We start from the raw sequence: 18,282 nt of genomic DNA, 5'->3' as shown, positions 1-18,282 counted from the left end.
CCCTCCCTTTCCCAAACAAAAATATTGCCTTTCAGGAGCTCCACGATAAAATATATCTTCCTCCGCAGCCTTGGACAACTTTACACATGCTTTTTTCAAGTGTAACTTGTAAGGACTTGCCCTCACTGAATCCATGAATGAAATCGACGAAGTTCACTGCGCAAGCGCTGCTTGTGCAGTCGCACGTGATGTGTCTATGAACCCCTTCGTTCCGAGGACTGGAAATGCCGGCGTTCCCCGCATGCGCTGTGCATGCTGAGTGCCGGCATTTCCAACGGCCAGATGCGTGAGTACCCAGACCGTACTCACGCATTTGGTCACGAATTTCTGGCCCATTAGCTGGGATAGTCAGAGTGTGAAAGGCTAAGAGGGTGTGGAATTCTTTAAACACATCCAGGAGAGATTTTTGAGCCAGTATGTAGAAAGTTCTGCAAGAGAGGGGGCGGTACTGGACCTAATTGTAGCCGGGCAAGTGGTAGATGTGTCAGTAGGAGAGCAATGTGGTGAGAGTGACCATAATTCGGTGAGATTTAAGGTAGTCATGGAGAAGGACAATGATGGACCTGAAATATAGGTATTAAATTGGGGGAAGACCGATTTTTAAATGACAAGGCAGGATCTGGCCAAAGTGGACTGGGATCAGCTACTTGTAGGAAAATCCACATCAGAACAGTGGGAGTCTTTCAGCTAGGAAATAGAGAGAGTAGAACGAAAACATGTGCCGTTAAGGTCAAGGGTTCGACCAACAAACCCAGGGAACCCTGGATGTCAAGGGGTATACAAGAATGGAAAAGGAATACCGGCAGGCTTTTGGCAGATACAAAGGCCTAAAAACAGTGGAAGCCCGAGAGAAATTACACGGGGTACTTAAAATAGAAATTAGCAGAGCGAAGAGGGGGCATGAAAAAACACTGGCGGGCAAAAAAAGGAAAATTCCAGGGAGTTTTATAAATATATTAAGGTCAAGAGGATAAGCATTGAAAGAGTAGGGCCCATTAAGGACCAAAGTGGCAATCTGTGTGTAGAGACGGTAGATGTAGGTGATGTCTTAAATGAATAATTTCCAACTCTGTTCACTATGGAGAAGGAGGATTTAGGCATAGAAATCAGGCAGGGGGATTGTAATGTACTTGAACAAATTAACATTGAGAGGGAGGAGGTACTAACAGTTTTAACGGGCTTAAAAGTGGATAAATCCTCAGGCACTGACGGGATGTATCTCAGGCTGCAGTATGAGGCAAGGGATGAGATTGCAGGGTCTCTGACACAAATTTCCAGAACCTGTCCAGCCACAGGGGAGGTGTGAGAAGACTGGAGAACAGCTAATGTAGTACCATTGCTCAAGAAGGGTAATAGGGATAAACCAGCAAACTACATGCCAGTGAGCCTAACATCAGTGGTAGGGAAATTATTGGAAAAAAAATCTGAGGGACAGAAACAGTCACAACTTGAAGAGGCAGGGATTAATCAGGGATAGTCAGCATGGCTCTGTTAGTGGGAGATCATGTCTGACCAATTTGATGGAATTTTTCGAGGGGGTGACTAGGTGTATAGATGCGGGTAGTGCATTTGATGTAGTCTACATGAACTTCAGTAAGGCTTTTGACAAAGTCCCACATGGGAGAATGATCAAGAAAGTAAGAGCTCATGGAATCCAGGTCAATTTTGCACATTGGACCCAAAATGGGCTTCGTGGCAGGTGGCAGAGGGTGATGGTGGAAGGCTGTTTTTGTTACTGGAAGACTGTGTGCAGTGGTGTACCGCAGGGATCGGTGCTGGGCACTTCGCTGTTTGTAGTGTACATTAATGATTTAGATATTAATGTAGGAGGTATGATCAGTAAGTTCGCAGATGACTGAAAATTGGTGGAGTGGTAAATAGCGAGGAGGGAAGCCTGAGGCTACAGGTCGATGTAGACGGGATGGCAAGATGGGCAGAACAGTGGCAAATGGAATTTAACCTCGAAAAGTTTGAGATCATGCATTTTGGGAGGACTAACAAGGCAAGGGAATACACAATGAATGGTAGGACACTAGGAAGGACAGAGAATCAGAGGGACCTTGGTATTCATGTACATCGATCCCTGAAGGCAGCAGGACAGGTAGAAGAGGTGGTTAAAAAGTCATATGGGATACTTGCCTTCATTAGCCGAGGCATAGAATATAAGAACAGGGAGTTTATGATGTAGCTGTACAAAACGCTAGTTAGGCCACAGCTGGAATACTGCGTGAAGTTTTGGTCGCCACACTGTAGGAGGGATGTGATTGCATTGGAGAGGATGCAGAGTAGATTCACCAGGATGTTACCTGGGCTGGAGCATGTCAGCTATGAAGAAATATTGGACAGGCTGGGGCTTATTTCCTTAAAGCAGAGAAGGCTGAGGGGGGACCTGTTTGCGGTTTACAAAATTTTGAGGGCATAATTAGTGTAGATAGAAAGGAACGTTTCCCCTTAGTAGAAGTCTTAATCATCAGGGGGCATAGATTGAAGGGAAGGGGCAGGAGGTTTAGAAGGGATTTCAGGAAAAACGTTTTCACCCAGAGGGAGGTTGGAATCTGGAAATTACTGCCTGAAACGGTGGTAGAGGTAGGAACCCTCACAACATTCAAGAAGCATTTAGATGAGCAGTTGAAATGCCATAGCATACAAGGCTACGGACCAAGTGCTCGAAAATGGGATTAGAATAGACAGGGCTTGATGGCCTGCGCGGACATGATGGGCCGAGGGGCCTCTTTCTGTACTGTATAACTCTATGAATCTATGACAGGAAACTTATTTTAAATATTTTACTTTGTTCCTGGGTGTTAAACCTTTGCAAGTTTAATTATTTTCTCCCCCTCTGTAAGGCACCAGTACAAGTTGGGCTCGTTGAGGTAAATCATTAGAAACACCCTGTTTCTCTTGTGCAAGATTCAGGCAAACATATTGCCCTGGGAATCAACCTGCTGGACTGAGGTGGGAGCAATGTAATCTTGGCGGCCCAGGGAATTAAATTGCTGGACTGAGGCGGCAGAACTGCTATCAAGAGGGACCTGGCAATCAACTTTCTGGACTGAGACGGGATCATTCTAAAGTGGACGGGTGTGGGAATTAAATTCCTGGACTGTGGCATAGACAGTGTAATGTAGGCGGCGCTGGGAATTAATGTTCTGACTGAAGTGGGAGTAGTTTTATCTTGGCGTCCAAGGGAATGAGATTTCTGGAGTGAGGTGGGAGCAGTGTAATCTAAGCGGAGAAGGAATTAAATTATTGGAATGAGACTGAAGCATTATATTCTAGGCAGCCCTTTGAATTAAATTCCTGGACTGAGGCAGGAGCAGCCTAATCCAGGCGACCCTGGGAATGACATTCCTGAACTGAAGTGGGAGCATTCTCATCTAGATTTTATCTTATGAAGAATGATTGAGCAGGCTGACCTATATTCACTGCAGTTTACAAGATTGAGAGGGGATCTTATTGAACCATATAAGATTCTGAAGGAGCTTGCAGGTGAAAAGCAGAGAGGATGTTTCCCTTCGTGGGGCAATCTAAAATTAGGGGGCATAATTGCAGAATAAGAGAGTACCCATTTAATTCGGAAATGTGGAGAAATTTCTTCTCTCAGAGGGTCGGAATCTTTGGAATTCTCTTCCCCCGAGAACTGTAGCGACTGGGTCACTCAACATATTTAAGCTGGAGATAGACAGATTTTTGAATGGTAAGGGAGTCAATGGTTATGCGGAGCGGGCAGGGAAGTGGAGTTGAGGCCAAGATCAGATCAGCCATGATCTTATTGAATGGCGGAGCAGGCTCGAGGGGTCAAATGACCTACTCCTGCTCTTCCGTCTTATGTTATAATGTTATAAACAATGTAATGTAGGCGCTCTGGGAATAAAATTCCTGGAATGAGGTGGGAGAATTCTCATCCAGTCGGCCCTGGTATTGAAATTCCTGGACTGAAGTAGGAACAGGTTAATCTAGGCTGTCCTGGGAATAACATTCTTTGACTGAGGCAGGAACATTGTAATCTTGGCTGCCATGGGAATTACATTGCTGGACTGACTCGGCAGTAGTGAAATATAGGCGTCCCTCGGAATGCATTTGAGGCTGAAACAGTGATATCTAAGAATCCCTGGGAATGCAATTCCTGGATTGAGGCAGCAATAGGGTAATCTAGGCGCCCTGGGAATGACATTTCTGGATGGAGGGGGACGCAGGGTAAGCTAGGCGCCCTGGAACTGAAATTTCTGGACTAAGGGGTAAGCAGGGTAATCTAGGCGTCCCTGGGAATGCAATTCCTGGACTGAGGCACAGCAGTGTAATATATGCAGCCCTGGGAATAAAATTCCTGGTATGATGGGGGAGCAGTGTCATCTCGCTGGCCCTGGAAATGAAATTCATGGACTGAGCCAAGAGCAGTGTAATCTAGGCAGTCCTGGGAATGAATTTTCTGGACTGAGGCAGGTGCAGTGTAATCTAAGCGCCCCTGGGAATTACATTCTTGGACTGAAGTAAGAACAGTGTAAACTAGGCGATGCTGGGAATTAAATTTCTGGACTGAGGGAAGGTAAAATATGCATACGCTAATTTTTAATTTCAAGCTGTGTAATATAATGTGAGCTAGAGTGTGTTGCAATGAAGTGTTAGGTGACAATGGATCAATGAATCTGTTTGTTCAATGAATGTAATTAATGCCAGTTACAGTGATGACTAATGATATCACTCGGGGATTTCCATCTGCTATAAATAAGGAGATCCCTTCGCTGTTTACAAATGTAAGAAGTCACACAACACCAGGTTATAGTCCAACAGCTTTATTTGAAATCACAAGCTTTCGGAGCGCTGCTCCTTCGTCAGGTGAAGTGGAGAAATGCATAAAGACACGGCTTATATAGTCAGAGAATAATGTCAGACGTTTACAGGTAATCTTTCCAACTGCCATTTATCACACCACGGCAGAGAGATAATCACAGCAATCAAAGGTGTGAATGGTGTCCAAACAGGTCAGTCAGGAAAACATTACATCAAAGAACAATGAGGTGGGGTCACAAGGGGTCAAATGTTGCAAAAACAGACAGAAAACATTTTTTGTTGTTGCTGGAAATCACAGCAGGTCCGGCCGCAAGTGTGTAGAGAGACCAAGCCAACGACGACTCGAGTCTGGATGACCCTATGTCAGGTGGGATTACATGTAGCGTGACATGAACCCGAGATCCCGGTTGAGGCCATCCTCATGGGTGCGGAACTTGGCTATTAGTTTCTGCTCGATGATTTTGCGTTGTCGTGTGTCTCGAAGGCCGCCTTTGGAGAATGCTTACCCGAAGATTGGAGGCTGAATGTCCTCGACTGCTGAAATGTTCCCCGACTGGGAGGGAACACTCCTGCCTGGCAATTGTTGCAAGGTGTCCGTTCATCTGTTGTAGCAGTGTATGTATGGTCTCGCCGATGTACCATGCTCCGGGGCATCCTTTCCCGCAACGTATGAGGTACACAACTTTGGCCGAGTCACATGAGTATTTACCATGTACCTGGTGGGTGGTGTCCTCACTTGTGATGATCGTATCTGTGTTGATGATCTGTCATGTCTTGCAGAGGTTGCTGTGGCAGGGTTGTGTGGTGTTGTGGTCGCTGTTCTCCTGAAAGCTGGGTAATTTGTTGCGAACGATGGCCTTTTTGAGGTTAGGCGGCTGTTTGAAGGCAAGTAGTGGATGCGTGGGGATGGCCTTAGTGAGGTGTTCGTCGTCATCGATGACATGTTGAAGGCTGCGAAGGACATGGGGTAGTTCCTCCGCTCTGGGGAAGTACTGGCGACGAAGGGCACTCTGTTGGTTGTGTCCCGTGTTTGTCTTCTGAGGAGGTCTATGCGATTTTTCACTGTGGCCCGTCGGAACTGTCGATCGACGAGTCGAGTATCATATCAAGTTCTTATGGGGGCGTCTTTCAGCGTCTGTAGGTGTCCATCACGTTCCTCCTCGTCTGAGCAGATCCTGTGTATTCGCAGGGCTTGTCCATAGGGGATGACTTCTTACATTTTTCCACCACTGTCCAACAACTGCATCTCCACAACTTCGCTGTGTGACCTCACACAATCAGCGTGTTGCCTCCAGCACAAAGACCACCAGCCTCTCACAGAATGGATGTCGTGGATTCGAGGATTTCTATGGAAGCTATTCTTGAACAGTGGCAGTTAACAAGAATATTTCGGAATAACGACAGAAAATGTTGAAAACACTTAGCAGGTCTGGCAGCATCCAGGGAGAGAGAAACAGTGTAATAGTTAGAGGTCTGTGAACTTCGTCAGCAGTGAAAAAGTTTAGAGCTGCAACAGATTTTAAATAGCTGCAGGGGGAGGGAAAGGGAGTAGAGGAGGTAAGAACAAAAGGGTCGGTCTGTGATAGGGTGGAAGGCAGGAGTGCTTAAATGTTGCAAAAGTAGATGGCAGAAACATCAACAGCTGCTGCCTGAATAAAATAGGGGCTGAGGTTATGGTCTGTAATTGCAGGACTCAATGTTGAGTCCAGAAGGCTCTACAGTGACTAATAGAAAGATGAAGTGCTCTCCCTCGAGCTTAGTTTGAGCTTCATTGAAGCACTTTAAGAAGCCGAGGACATAGATTTCAGAGTGAGTGGGGAGCAGAGAATTAACGTGACAGGCGACTGGAAGCTCGGGAGCACGCTTACGGACTGAAAAGAAGTAATCCACAAACCGATGATGCAATCGGCATTTGGTTTCCCCAGTGTAGCGGAGACCGCATCTTGAGCAGCGAATACAGTATACTAAATTGCAATAATTAAAAGTAAATCACTGTCTCACCTGGGAGGAGTGTTTGGGGCCCTGGACAGTGGGAAAGGGGGAGGTGAAATGGCAGGTGTTGTATCTCATGCGTTTGCACGGGAAGTTGCCGTGGGGAGGGGAGTGGCTGTTGTGGGTGATTGAGGAGTGGACCAGGGTGTTGTGGAGGGAGCGTTTCCTTCGGAATGCTGAAAGGGGAAGGGGGGGATATACATAATATTTACTATTCGCTTCTCGCTGTTTTTAGTGTTTGTTGGAAGGAACTTTGTTCAGTTACTAATTCTACAAACCATGTTACACTGTAATATTATTCTTGCTGTTTACCGTGGCAAACTCAATTATTAATGCTATACTCTGTTTCAAGTTGTTGCATCTTTGTTAATGCAAGAATTGTTATTTAGAAAGACTGGCACAGCCTCGCTGCTGTTGGTGTTCCTGGTAAGTCTCTGTGTTCAGCTATTAATTCTATCAATCATGATTAATTGTATTTCTCTCCTTGTCATTCACCATCCCATCCGCACTGCTGTCGACTATTGATTATGAAGGTGATACAGTGTTACCAAGGCTCAATTGTTCTATTATCAACTGAAGAAAAGATATTTGACGAGACTATTTGCTTAACGAATTTCATTCTGCTATCTAAATTGAACATCAGACGAATGTTGTCTTGGTTGAGGAGACTATTCACCTGATGGCGAAAGATCGTCGATCAGAAACGTTCACTCTCGTTCTCTCCCTCTTCACAGACGCTGTCTGACCTGCTGAGTATTTTTTAGATCTTCTGTTCGTAATTCAGATTTCCAGCATCTGCAGTAATTTGCTTTTAATTTCACCGATTGCTCGATATGGTTATGGCACAGAGTCACAAGAAGAAATCCTGGAAGATCACAAGCACATCTTTAAATGTCTGAAATATCCGCGAATAATTCAGTTGCAGTAAGTGTCTCATTTCCCACCATCTCCAGTGCTTCATTAGTGGCACTGCTTCTGATGGTTAGAAAAGGATTTCAAGGATAATTTACATTTTCAAAAAACTTTCTGTCATACATATTTCAATGCGTTCATTTCCAATCTTTGTTTTGAATTTACAATTGGAGCCCATGCCCACCTGTGACAGTTCAGTGGATCTCTCAGTGAGACCCAAAGGGATTCCCTATTGCCTCCTGCTGTACAGCAGGATTAACAATCCCAGCTGATTGTAACTGAAGTACTGAGGATAAGAAAATCCTTTCATATTTTTTCGACTAATATTCTCTGCACGAGTTGGGAACCAACAGGTGAAAAAGTAAAATGATAAATCGCTTCCATTTGTGTTCAGATATTTCAGAAAAATACTCTGCAGCACTTTGCCTGTTGGATAGATCGCATGATTATGATGCAAATAAATGCATTTAATGGTATATTACCTGATCAAATATAACTATTTATTTTAACTTAGAGTCCATTCTTTCCAATGTTATTTGGAAAACCTTCTTTTCACTGAGCTACAATTTGGGTATCACAACAAAACTGCAGAAAGCTCAATCTTCAAAACACTCCTTACAGCCCAGTTATCTTTGTAACTGCAGTGCACTTGTATTAATTATCTTAGCATTTGCATTTTACAGCCGTACATTTTATATACAATTGCCTGTTATTATTGGACACCAAGATTGCAGATTCTGTATTTTGCCGTTGCATTCATTTTCAGTTCTAACTAAAAATGGATAATCTAAACAGGACTAAGAATTCAAGCAGAATTTCCCCCTCCCTAACACAGGGGCACAGAAGCTAATAGCACCGCTCCAATGCTGAATGATCCCAGGACATGAAGCCTTCCAGAGAGGTTCTGGTCCTTTGTGTCCCTGGTACCTCGGGCAGCGCATCTGTCTGCTGGGCTAAAGGTAGATTTGTCATTTAATCTCTCATTGATCAAATATCTGTTACTTTCCTGTTGTATGTATCCTCGTTTTGCTTCTTAATTCCTAATGTGTTCACGATTATTTTTACAATACACCCTGTTTACAGTTCCACAGGTAATAAGATTAGATTGTATCATGAATGTCGCTATTGAGTTGCAGATTTCTCACCGAATTCCCTCAAACTGCTGTTCTTGCTCTCAGCATGTTATATAATGTCCCTCTTTATTTCCCTTCCTCACAGTGAACTTAGTGACGATTGTGATCCTGTCCCGGGGAAAGTGCGGTCTATCCAAATGTGTCACTCGCTACCTGGTGGCCATGGCAGCGGCAGATCTACTGGTCATTATCTTCGACCTGATACTGAGGCAGATTCCGATTGTTTATAGGGAACAGTTTGATTTCGTGTGGTCAATCCGCGTGTGTAATATCCACGCCATCCTGCTTTATGCAGCCACAGACTGTTCTGTCTGGTTCACCCTCACTTTCACCTTTGATCGATTTGTGGCGATTTGTCGCCAGAAGCTGAAAACGAAATATTGCACTGAGAAAACGGCGGCTGTGGTTCTGGGAACAGTGACTGTGCTGAGCGGTTCAAAGAACATTTTCTGGTATTTTATGTTCACAGATCAATATTCGCTTCAGAACAGCCCCTGGTTTTGTGAAGTGACAGTGGATGTTGAGAATTCACGAGTCTGGGGAACAATCGAGCTCCTTCATTATGTTCTCAACCCGGGGATCCCATTTGTAGTGATTTTGCTGCTCAATGCTGCCACTGTCAGACACATTTTAGTGTCCAGCAGAGCCCGCAGGAGACTCCGGGGTCCCAGCAGTGGGGAGAGTCCCAGAGACCCAGAGATGGAGAGCCGCAGGAAATCCATCATGTTACTGCTTGTTATCTCCGGCAATTTCATCCTGTTATGGGCAACGTTTATGGTGTATTATATATGGTTCCGGATGCTGGTTTTGAATGCTGTGTCTTTATATTCACCTGAATATTTACTAGAATTGGGATTGATGCTGCAGATGCTGAGTTGCTGCACAAACACTGGGATTTATGCTGTCACCCAGACTAAGTTCAGAGAGCAGTTGAAGAATGTGGGAAAGCATTCCTTTAGTATGATTTTGACATTCATTAAAGGATGATCTGAAGAGGGGAATTTGTAGCCTGAGAGCTCCCTGGGCCTGATATTGTGGCGAGCCGCTCCACCCGCGGTGGGGAAATTTAAATAACAAAGATGGCATACACGGCACACTGCACAAACATGGCGGCCCCGATGCCCTGAACAAAGTTGGATGCTCCATTGCCCCGCACCGAGATAGCGAAACCTATGACCCTCAGATATATGGAGCTCCCGCCGCCCCAGAGAAAGAAAGCAACCCTGGTGCACCGCACAAAGATTGCGGCTCTGGCATCCCTAACCAAGATGGCAGCGCTGGAGTCCAGCACAATGATGGTGGCTCTAGCACCCCAACACAAAAGGCAGCGCTGGAATCCAGCAAAATAATGGCGGCTCCGGTGCCACTAAAAAAAATGCCGGCTCTCGTGTACCGGTTAAAGATGGCGGCCCTGGTGGCACTTACAAAGATGGCGGCTCTAGCGGGACCCACAAATATGGTGTCGCTGGAGCCCCAAACAAAGCTGGCGGTTCAGGTGCCCTGCACGAAGATTGCATCCACTGCACCCCACACATGGATGGCGGCTCTCTCTCTCGGTCGGGGACTTACCCCGCGGACCGCTTGCCACCACTGAGAGTGCCCCTTTCCCAGAAGCGAGGCCGGTGACTGGCAGCGGTAGGCGTGTGTCCGGACGCCAGCAAAAGCGTGAGGCCTGGTTATACTGGGAGCAGGCGTGCGGGAGGTGAGGGGGAGCAGCCAGGCCCGGGGAGGAGGAGTCATGGCACCAGGAGAGTATATAACAGTATAAAATTTTACAAATGTTTATAACTCTTTATAAATCACTAGCTGGGGAGCCCCGCGTTGCGAGGGCAATTTTGGGGCGCTTGGTCTCGCTGCCCCTGTGTGTCCCCCCTCTCCCTGTCATGTCCTCTCCCTCTCCCTGTCATGTCCTCTCCCTGTCCTATCCCTCCCTCCCCTCCCCTGCTCTCCCTCCCTCCCCTCCCCTCCTCTCCCTCCCTCCACTCCCCCCCTCTCCCTCCCTCCCCTCCACCTCTCCCCTCCCCTGTCTCCCTCCCTCCCCCACCCCCACACCTACCCTCCCCCACCCCCTCCTCTCCCCCACCTCCCCCACCCCTCCCCCACCTCCCCCCACTCCCTCCCCTCCCCCACTCCCCTCTGGCCCTCTCTCCGGCGCCTCCCCCTGCCTAGCGCCTGAGGTCCGGAGCTGAGGTCCCCCGCGTATCGCGCGGCTGATGGACGGCAGCTGTGGGCGGGCGGGCGGGCGGCGCATGCGCGGTCAGTGGGGGCGGCGCATGCGCGGTCAGTGCGGGTGGCGCATGCGCGGTCAGTGCGGACGGCGCATGCGCGGTCAGTGTGGGCGGCGCGAGCGCCCCGCGATTTCCCGAGGCTCGCCCCCCCCCCGCGATTTCGCGAGGCTCTTCCCCCCCCGCGATTTCCCGAGGCTCTCCCCCACCTGCGATTTCCCGAGGCTCTCCCCTCCCCCGCGATTTCCCGAGGCTCTCCCCCCCCGCGATTTCCCGAGGCTCTCCCCCCCCGCGATTTCCCGAGGCTCTCCCCCCCCCGCGATTTCCCGAGGCTCTCCCCCCCCCCTATTAAATTGTTATTTAATTCCCTGACACATCATTAAAATATTTACCTTAGTTCCCTAACACACAGAAAGTGTGGGGGAAAAAATTGTGAAATATCAAGATGACGGCCACTCACCTCGGTTCAGAAGGATAAGGCCCGCCCACACACGCACCGATTGGTCGACCGGTCAGGTCACCGAAGCGTAGGATTGGTCAATCGTCGAGTCACTTGACACTCAACTGTAGGAAGGAACCCGCCGTCCGATTGGTGGACCTCGACGTCACACGGTCGCTAATGAGATGCTAATGAGTGGAACGCTGAACGTTTTTGGGATACCGCGGGCGGGATTTTTGTCCGGCCGAAACGTAAATATGCCTATGACCGGTCCGGAATCGCAAGCTTTCTTTTGAGGCGACGCGCGCGTCGGTACGCTCTGTAACTTTCAAACGTATAGAGAACGGACAGACAGACAGACATCGGGACAGACAGACAGAAGAGCCGCTTTATATATATAGACTAGCTGGGGATCCCCCGCGTTGCGAGGGCTTTTTTGGGGCATGTGGGCATTTTTGGGGCGCTTGGTCTCCCTGCCCCTGTGTGCCCCCCCTCTCCCTGTCCTGTCCTCTCCCTGTCCTATCCCTCCCTCCCCTCCCCTCCCCTGTCTCCCTCCCTCCCCTCGCCCACCCCCACTCCCCTCTGTCCCTCTTTCCGGCCCATCCCCCTGCATAGCGCCTGAGGTCCGGAGCTGAGGTCCCCCACTTATCGCGCTGCTGATGGACGGCCGCTGTGGGCGGGCGGCCGGCGCATGTGCGGTCAGTGCGGCCGGCACAAGCCCCCCGCGATTTCCCAAGGCTCGCCCCCCCCGCGATTTCCCGAGGCTCTCTCCCCGCGATTTCCCGAGGCTCTCCTCCACCCACCCCGCGATTTCCCGAGGCTCTCCCCCCCGCAATTTCCCGAGGCTCTCCCACCCCGCGATTTCCCGAGGCTCTCTCCCCCCCCACGATATCCCGAGGCTCTCCCCCCCGCCGTGATTTCCCGAGGCTCTCCCCCCCCCTATTAAATTATTATTTAATTCCCTAACACATCATTAAAATATTTACCTTAGTTCCCGAACACACAGAAAGTGTGGGGGAAACAATTGTGAAAAATCAAGATGGCGGCCACTCACCTCGGTTCAGATGGATAAGGCCCGCCCACACACGCACCGATTGGTCGACCGGTCAGGTCACCGAAGCGTAGGATTGGTCAATCGTCGAGTCACTCGACACTCAACTGTAGGAAGGAGCCCGACGTCACACAGTCGCTAATGAGATGATAATGAGCGGAATGCTGAACGTTTTTGGGATACCGCGGGCGGGATTTTTGTCCGGCCGAAACGTAAATACACCTATGACTGGCCCGGAATCGCAAGCTTTCTTTTGAGGCGACGCGCGCGTCGGTACGCTCTGTAACTTCCAAACGTATAGAGACCGGGCAGATATCGGGGCAGACAGAAGAGCCGCTTTATATATATAGATTATGACAATTATTTAAACATTATAAGCCTTTGCAAATCATTAAATACCTTAATATAACATTATAATCCTTTATAAATCATTATGAACATTAATATAACATTGTAACCCATTATACATCATTATGACAATTGCTAAAACATTGTAACCCTTTATAAATCAAGATGAACATTAATAAATTAAAACCCTTTATATATCATTGTGAACATTAATAAAACATTATGATACTTTTTAAATAAATATGGTCATTAATAAAACATTATAACCCTTTATAAATTATTGTGACCATTAATAAAACATTATAACTCTTGTGGAGGAGCCACAAGAGACTCAGTGTACTTTAGTATAATCCCCTTAATTGTATTGTCGTGCAGCCGGGGACTGCACCTTTAAACTCATTGTTCCCTTTACAGTGTGTGTTTGCCTTTATCCTGCGTGGTGACGTCATGGCGCCTATCACGTGACCGCCAGTGGCTCGAAGAACGTGGGGACGTCATGACGTCACCTTACAGAGCTTTCCAGCAGTCTTCGACTATCTGGCAACTTGAACGAACGTGTTTTGCTTTCCTCCATGTTACATCCAGCAAACTTCGTTGTTAAATTCCACTCTTTTAATCCATCTAGTTGAGCTGAATTATTTAGTTATGAACCTCCGTTCCTGCATTGGTTACCCCGATCTCGTCGAACAAACTTCAAAGAGAATTCAACATGAGCACAAATGCCTTCGCCCTCAAATTGCCTCAGTTCTGGGAGCAGCAACCAGAAGCTTGGTTCCTACAGCTGGAAGCACAGTTTCACCTGCGGGAAATCGTAGCAGATTTGACCCGTTATTTTTACATGGTCTCCGCTCTCGATAGCACCACGGCCCCGAGGGTCGTCAGCCTACTGACCAGTCCACCAGACGAGGGCGAGTATGAAGCCAGCAAAGCTCTTTTACTGCAAATATTTGGCCTTAACAAATCAGAGCGCGCACGCAGGCTCATTGCCATTCCAGGCATCGGGGACTCAAAGCCTTCGGAATTAATTAGCCAAATGCTCACCCTACTTGGTTCGGAAGACCGATGTTTTTTATTCCGAGAACTTTTCCTCTGCCAGCTACCGGACGCAGTGCAGACAGTCTTGGCCAGCTCTGAGATCACCGACTGTGTTAAGCTCGTGGCAGAGGCAGCCACATTTTTACAGACTCACAGCAGTGCTGTGCAGCCACGAGGCGACCTGCTCCTGCGCGTGCGAAGCCCAGCCCTCCTCCAGCAGGCTGGTGCACGTACCACGCCCGTTTTGGCGCCAAAGCTCGATGCTGCAAGCCTCCCTGCAGTTTCTCCCCCCAAAAAAATCCTTTAGCAAGCCATCGCCCTTCAAAAAGGACGACAACCCTCAAAAGCGCGTTCGATTTACCATGCGGTCGTTTCAACGGGCAAATTACTTTATGTTGCGGATTCCACAACGGGGAGGCGATTCCTCTGCGAGACTGGGTCCCGGTGCAGCATTTTGCCAGCTTCCAGGCTGGAACTACAATCCGGCGGCCGCAGCCCTGCATTCGAGGCAGCCAATGGTGCAGCGATTCACACTTCTGGGAAACGGATGTTTAACGTTACTTTCGGTGGTCAGCAGTTCGTCTGGCAATTTATCACTGCCAAAGTGTCACAGGCCATAATAGGAGCCGACTTCTTTTGTGCAAATGGTTTTCTATTCGAAGTCAAAAACTGCCGACTTATTCACATGTCCACTTACCGTGTGGTGCCCTGCCACCGCAGCACCGCCGTGTCCTGGTCGGTCGCCTGTGCAGTTCCAGTTCAAGACGGGTTTACACGCCTACTCAGCGAGTTTCCAGAGCAGAGCTCACCCGACCTACCTTCTCGGCAGCAGTCACGAAACATGGTGTGGCACACCATATCACCATGAATGGATCACCGGTTTACGCCCGGGCGCGCAGGTTAGAACCCAGTAAACTCGCGGCGGCTAAAACTGAATTACAAACAATGGAGCACCTCGGGATCGGCCGATGCTCCGACAGTCCTTGGTCCTCTCCACTGCATATCGTCCCCAAACCAGGTGGAGGGTGGTGGCCTTGCCATGATTACAGACGACTAAACGATGCCACGACTCCTGACAGGTATCCCATACCTCATATCCAGGATTTCTCAGCGCATCTCGCTGGAAACTCAATATTTTCAAAGGTGGATCTCGTCCGCGGGTATCACCAGGTCACGGTGCACCCCCAAGATGTTCCCAAGATGGTGGTCACCACACCTTTTGGACTTTTCGAATTTCTCTGAATGCCTTTCGGGTTAAAAATGCAGCGCAGGCTTTCCAGCGGCTCATGGACTCTGTTTTACGGGATTTGCCTTTCCTTTTCGTATATCTGAACGATATACTTTTCGCTAGCAAGAACCCCAAGGAACACTTGTTACATCTACGCCAGCTCTTCACTCGGTTAAGCCAGCATGGCCTCATTGTAAACCCGGCCAAATGCCAATTCAGTCTCAACAGCATCAATTTCCTGGGGCACAGGATAACATCGGACGGCGCCTTTCCACAAGCCACCAAGGTCGAGGTTGTTACAGCTTTTCCACGTCCCCGCACAGTTAAGTCCATGCAGGAATTTCTGGGGATGGTTAATTTTTACCATCATTTTGTCTCCAAGGCATCGCAATTGATCAAACCGCTGCACGAAGCACTGAAAGGGAAATCTGGCAAAGAACTCATCAACTGGACTCCCCAGATGGACCAGGCCTTCCTGGATACCAAAGCAGCAGTGGCAGATTCAACCATGCTGGCACAGCTGATGCCAAGTGCAACCATCGCTCTCACAACAGATGCTTCGGACTATGCCATTGGAGTGGTGCAGGAGCAGTGGGTAGACAGGACTTGGCAGCCGCTGGCCTTTTTCAGCCGCCAACTAGGCAAGAAGCAAGAACGAACGCACGTACGTTCGATAGGGAGTTGCTCACACTGTTTTTGGCTATTCAGCATTTTTGCTTTCTGCTTTAAGGACGCCCATTCACCGCGTTTGTGGACCACAAACCACTCACGTTTGCCATGGCCAAAACGTCTGAACCTTGGGCAGCACAGCAACAGCGCCACCTCACCTTCATTTCGGAATTCATCACCGATCTACGACAAGTCTCGGGCAAGTACAATCTCGTGGCCGATTGCCTCTCCCGCACTCCTGTCCTGGCAGTTAACCTGGGCGTCGATTTCGCTGGCTTAGCGGAAGAGCAGTTGGCTGACCCCAAAGTTCAATTGTACCGGACCATGCATTCAAGTTGGCAAGTCGCTGATGCTCAGTTCCACTCAGCATGAACCAACCTTTTGTGCGACAGGTCCATGCGAGTGCCTCGTCCCATAGTGCCGGTCGAGTGGTGCAAGAAAGTCTTTTGGGCGATACACGGGTTGTTGCACCCAGGGATGTGAGCTTCGCAACGTCTCATGTCCCGCAAGTTCATGTGGAAGGGCATACACATAGATGTCCGAGATTGGACAAACAATTTTATTGATTGTCAAAAAGCGAAAGTCAACCAGCATGTTAGAGCCCCTTTTGCTGAGTTTCCTTTACCAGAGCGACGATTTGTCCCCGTGCATGTGGATCCAGTGGGTCCTCTCCTCGGTTCACGGGGTTTCATGTATAGCCTCACAATAGTGGACCGCACCACCAGGTGGCCAGAGGCGATTCCGTTGGTTGCTATCACTACAGCTGCTATTGCCAGGGCATTCCTGTCGTCATGGGTCGCTCGCTTCGGCGTCCCATCCGACATAACATCGGACTGAGGTCCACAATTAACTTCCGAATTATGGAACGCCGTTGCAGGCGGCTTAGGTACCAAGCTACACCATACCACCTCCTACCATCCGCAGGCAAATGGCCTGTGCGAAATGTTCCATCGGTCGCTTAAGGCATCCCTTCATGCCAGCCTGCGCGGATCCAACTGGGTAGACAGATTGCCTTGGGTGATGCTAGAGCTAAGGACGGCTCCCAAGGCAGACCTTCAGTCTTCATCAGCTGAGTTAGTTTATGGGCAAACCTTGATTGTCCCTGGTGACTTCCTGCCTCTGCACAGAACCGTGGTCTGCAACTCAGCAGCTTACCCAGCATCGTGAGGTGGCCAAGAACTTCCTGCCCATTCTGACCTCGCATCATGGCTTACAGAGGCCTCGCGTTCCTGCGGAACTCATGTCCGACGATTATGTCTTCATCAGGCACGACGCACACAAGACCCAATTAAACCACCATACGCCGGCTCATTTCGTGTCATTTCTGCCGGTGAGAAATATTTCACCGTCGACGAAGGAGGCAGACCAAACACCATCTCCATCGACCGTCTGAATGCTGCTCACCTCGATCGCACTGACACAATAGTGCCTGCCCAGCCACCTCGCTGAGGACGACCGCCGTTGCACGCCGATTCATCATTACAACAGCCAGCCGTTGAACCGCCTACAGATGCCTCATCATCGTTTTCGCAGTCAGACACTGCATTCGCCGCACCTGACATGCCGCAACAACCACAGCCAGGCTCCATGCTGTCTCCCGACGTTCCAATTCCACTGCCCGAGGGTCGTCGACGTTAGGTGAGAACCATCAAGCCCCCTGTTCGTTTGACACTGGCCATTAACGGGGATTCTGCGGGGGGCGCCTGTGGAGGAGCCACAAGAGACTCAGTGTACTTTAGTTTTATCCCCTTAATTGTATTATAGTGCTGCCAGGGACTGCACCTTTAAACTGATTGTTACCTTTACAGTGTGTGTTTGCATTTAACCTGCGTGGTGATGTCATGACGCCGATCACATGACCGCCAGTGGAGCGAAGAACGTGGGGACGTCATGACGTCAGCTTAGAGAACTTTCCAGCAGTCTTCGACTACCTGGCATCTTGAACGAACGTGTTGTGATTTCCTCCTTGTAACATCCAGCAAACTTCGCTGTTATTTAATTCCAGTCTGTTAAAACATCGAGTTGAGCTGAATTATTTGGTTAGGATTATTACACTTTATAAGGCATTATGGCCATTACTAAAACATTATAACGCTCAATACAACATTATAAACCTTTATACTTCGTTATGACCATTAATAAAACATTTTTTTGAAGGCGAGCATCATTGGCGAGGCCAGCATTTATTGTCCTTTTAGAGTTAATAGGCAACTACATTGCTGTGCAACAGGAATGGGGAAGGATGGCATATTTAGTTCCCTGAAGTACATTTGTGAACCAGATGTGGTTTTATGAAAATCCTGTAGTTTCATGGTCAACATTACTGACACTAACTTTTAATTCAACATTTGTTTAAATAAATGAATATAAATTCCCCAGCTGGTGAGATCAAAACTGCAGGCATCTGCTTTACAATCTAGCAAAATAACCATTATCCTACCGTACCCTTCAAATATATT

The sequence above is a fragment of the Somniosus microcephalus genome, unplaced genomic scaffold (genome assembly GCF_052327205.1).
Source record: "Somniosus microcephalus isolate GS21.2 unplaced genomic scaffold, FLI_Smic_1.0 unresolved_chr2, whole genome shotgun sequence".
Classification (NCBI taxonomy): Eukaryota; Metazoa; Chordata; class Chondrichthyes; order Squaliformes; family Somniosidae; genus Somniosus; species Somniosus microcephalus.
This window is presented reverse-complemented; position numbering follows the sequence as displayed.